This window comes from Teleopsis dalmanni, chromosome 2, assembly GCF_002237135.1.
Source record: "Teleopsis dalmanni isolate 2A chromosome 2, ASM223713v2, whole genome shotgun sequence".
Classification (NCBI taxonomy): domain Eukaryota; kingdom Metazoa; phylum Arthropoda; class Insecta; order Diptera; family Diopsidae; genus Teleopsis; species Teleopsis dalmanni.
Genome location: NC_051847.1, coordinates 242,331,461 through 242,336,249, shown reverse-complemented (window position 1 = coordinate 242,336,249; position 4,789 = coordinate 242,331,461).

Sequence of the window (4,789 nt, the reverse complement as noted above, 5' to 3'; positions counted from 1 at the left end):
TTCAAAACGGCTTTCATAGCTAATTGAGGAAGCCTTAAGTCTTCAATTCTTTTGTATATACTATTAATACACAATGGATGACAAATAAATGTTGATTATCTTCACAAAAAAATTTTTAGATTTCTTATAAATTTATTTCAACTATAATTCAACTATTTTATATAACTTCTTAAAATATTGACCTGTTACACGTCAAAATTTCTTTCTAAAACTGTATCAAAACTTCAATCAGTGAATGTAATTCAAACTGTATATATATATTAAACAGAATTATCTCAAGGAGTGGACGATATAAATCTTCCAAATTTAATGAATAAACCACAATGACAAAACTAGTGTTGTAGAATATCAATAAAATGCTACTAAATTACACAACTGTTTTCACATGTTTATAAAGAGTTCTCTTACTTATAGAGTTGAGATATCGTATAAGTTAATATATGATTTTGAAGAAGTCTATCTTCTTTCTATGAATAAACTCTAGTAAACCATCTCGAAATTAAGAGATTGCTTACCATCTTCCTAAGTCCCAAAGGAAACGGGGCTACGAAATGTTGTCGAAATTGAGTAAAAAGAAATTGTGTTATTTGAAATAATTTATTTTTAAACATTTTTAGTGAAAGGTGATAATCAACTAATCATTTTATAGACTTAAGGCGTAAGTAGAATCATTTATACCTATAAAACCCAAACAATTTCTGTTATTGAATTTGTTGACATTATGTTGACAATAATGAGGTTTTCGAAAAGTAGTGAAATACAAAAACAAGAATTCATTTTTATATTATTTTAATTAATTGAGTTTATGGCTGACCATACTACTGTTTCGAGTATTGCCAAATACCCGTCATCAGAGGTCTTGGAAATAATTCTTGTATTTAATTATTCGTAAATAATTATTTTTGAGACGGCAAGTACCAGAAATCTAACTCGTGCCCTACCAAATTTGAAGCTCAGAGTCAGCGCTCCTTAACCAACTGACCCAAAGCCATACTTGACTGTTATGTTTGCACATTTTTCCGGAGTTTTGTTAATTTGCTAATTATAATATATAATTTGTTAATTATAACGAAATCATAAACCAGCTGTAGAATAACTAAATTAATTAATTATATTTTTGTTTTATTTTTAATTGTTAAATTTTAATACTATTTTGTTTGTAGAGGCATTTTTTGTGACATACTTTAAAAAAAATAATAAAAATAACCTAAAATAAAAATATGTATATTTTGTGGTTTAAAACAAGAGTCCATTGGTTAAAATTGACATGGTTTAATTTCTGATACCAGTAGTTCAGACAATATATATGGACAATTCAACCATTCTGCCTCCAAATTCTATAAATTCGCTGTTGACAGATATTTGACGATATCTTAAACAGTTGTTTAAAACAGATGCAAGAATTTTACCACTTTAACACTCTTCCAATTTAAAAAGAGGGACCTCTTTTTTTGTTATTGGACCTAAAATTTTTAATTAAAAATATTATAAATGTGAATATAAATAGTTTTTGCTGACAATATTAAGTATTTGTTGAAATGGAATGGATTTGAAGTGCTTTTCGATAATTATAGGTTTCACTTTTTCACAGACTGAGTTTATTGATAAACCTCAATAAACAAAATTCCTAAATGCTTTCGGAAAACACATCACCTATGCGTTTCATGGAAAATATTGTATATTTTTGTGGATGCTCAGACATGCCAATCAAAGTGCCACGAAGTAAAATATTTGTGGCAACAGCCGGAGTGAACATTTATATGCAGTGGCATTGCATTGGTGTTTCAGGCTACTCGTATCTTTTTTTGTCTTCAAAACACACATCACATCTACTCCATAAGTGTTAAGATACTACAATATATGAACATGCAAATATACTTCTTTTCTAAAAAATTTGACCCAATTCGTATGGCATCTTACCGTTTGGAGTAGGTAGATTTTGAAAATATAAAAAAAAATCCTAAAATAGAAAATAAACAAAAGTGGCAAGAGCGGTACTGACCTCAGCGCACTTTTAACATAATTGGTGTACTTAAAGCAATGTAAACACTTTGTAAATCATCTATTTCACGTCTTCACATAGCTAGAATGTGAATTAAAAACAAATCTGAAGTTATGTAAACTACGGAATTCAATGTAATTAATAGAAGATTATTATTTTCTAAAAAAAAATTTATAAAAAAAATTTAATGCACCAATAAATCTAAACATGCCGCTGTCAAAATGTTCAACCTACGAGCAAAATTAATTCGCAAAATTTATATAAATTATATTTTCAGTAGCAATAATTAAATTATAAAATCTTGTGGCCGTAGTTGCCATATTAATGCAATAGTCAAAATGTTTGAGATTTGTAAATCACACCCCTAATTTATGTAAGAAGAATATCGGCGCGGTAACTCAGCACTTTCAATGTGAATTGGGAATTGTGAATTGCCAAAGTGCTAAGTTGCTCTACAGAACTACGTGAATTTTATTTTTAGAAGATTATTTATTTTATCATATTAATTTGTAGGTTTATGTGTTTATTTTAAGCCCATGAAACACACATTCCAAAACCTAAAACACACCAAACGGCAGCGAAATGAATTTTTCAACGAAATAAAATCGAATGGTTAACGAAAATCGAATAGAAAACACGGCACTGCTGCAGCTAGAAGATACTTTCCCGGCTGACTGGCCGATACAAGAAGGAACGTGAAGTTACGCTCAGGTGAAATAATAAGAAATCAACTCATAAATTTTCCATAAAAACTAAAAATAAAATAAATTTCGATTTATTTATGCACATACCCAATACACTTGAAGGAGATTACAGCATTTCTGATATATACAAAATTATTATAAAATTATGATAATTAAAGAACTAATAAGATTGGTGAAGAACTCAGCATGCTAAGCCTATTAAACCAAGGATCCTAAAAATAACAATGATTTTCTTTAATTAATGATTTTATAATTAGAGAACACTGTTTCGCAAATCATCGTTCTTATATTATTCTTCCACTTACTAATACGACTAATTACTTTCGGTAAACAATTGAGCTTAAATGTACAAGAAGTTCTTCAGCTCTAAATCGGAAAGTACTTCTGAAACTATCAGAAACTAAATAACATACACAGTCTATAATATAATATAGCCACTCACTAGTGGAAAACCGAAACAAGCTACCTGGAGTGCAAGTTATTCCTAAGCAAAAGCACAGTTTCAAATCAATCGGATATATACACCGATTGATCAGTGAATCTACTTCATTTTAAGTGATATAATTTTTGGAAGACATCATATTAGCACTTAATGATAAATTGACAGGAAATAAGATACTGAGAACCTCAAGACAAAAGCACAGCTATTATTCAATCGAATATATATATCAATGAATAGGCGTACCCTTTTTAACTTGACTGTAATACATTTTAGAAAGTACCAATCTTAATTTTGGGATGACATATAAACATCCACCTATAATAATACGGTCACTCACTGACAGAGCAGCAGTAAACAAAATACTCGAAGCTCCAATGCTATTCAACCATTCTACAATTAGATATATACGCAGACCGATAAATGTGTCTAATTCAATCCAAGTGAAATAATTATCTGAATCCATTAATTAATTTAATTAATTAATCTAGCTGATCGTAAGCGACATATGGTTTTATGGTTCCCTAGCAATACAAACTAAGGCATAATCTTTATATAGATTTTTAGTAGGTTGTTAACGCTTTTGACGTATATAAAGAGTACTTGAAGTTGTGAGGATATGTAGTATACACAGAAGATGTACCAATGTCTCTTTCAATCCTTAACTAATATTGGAATTAAATTATACATTTAAACAAAAATCAGATACATATGGAACGTACTAGTACTAGTAACTATACTAATAAATCTTTAACTTTAGGGCACTATTCCAAACTAAAAATTGTATTTAGACAAATTTTTGATACATCCTAAACAAAATACAGGTCTATCATAACCGTTTCAAATGAATGGTTTTCGGAAAATTTTAAAACATCTTAAGAAAATAAAACAAATGTTTTCAATTATTATCCAATCAGTCTTTGACTGGAAGCCGTTACTCTGAACTCAAAACAGTATTCTGATCATTTTTAATACATCTGAAGCAAAACATAGTAATTGGTCTAGTAAATATATAGCTGGTGGTAGATATTCAAACCCAAAATAGTATTCTGACACATTTCAATGAACTACAATCAAAATATAGTAATTGTTTTAGTCAGTCTTTAACTGATGGTTGCCATTCCGAGTCCATGCCATTCAGCCAACTTTCAGTAGGTATGTAATAAGAATATATAATAATAGTTGTAGTCAGTTTTCGACTGGATGGAGAACGCTACTCTGAACCTAATATAGTGTCCTGTTCATTTTTAATATATCTTAAACAAAACATAGTAATTGGTCTAGTAGATATGTAGCAGGAGGGAGATTTTCAAACCCAAAATAGAATTTTGGAAAATTGATATACATCATGAGCAAAATAAAGTAATTTTATTAATCAGTTTTTAGCTGGAAGACGTCATTCTAGTTCAATGGCATTCGAAAAGATTTTAATATATTAAGAGAAAAAAAAATAATTATTCTAGCAAATCTATGACTGGAGGACGCTACTCCGAATCCAATCATATATAGTATACTAACAAAAGTTTAAGACATCATAAAACTGAAGAGATCTCTTTTATAATATTTATTGTTGGTATTAAATTTAAAATTAATCATACTCAAATTGACAGCCGACTTTATATACATTATAAGGAAAGTCATTTG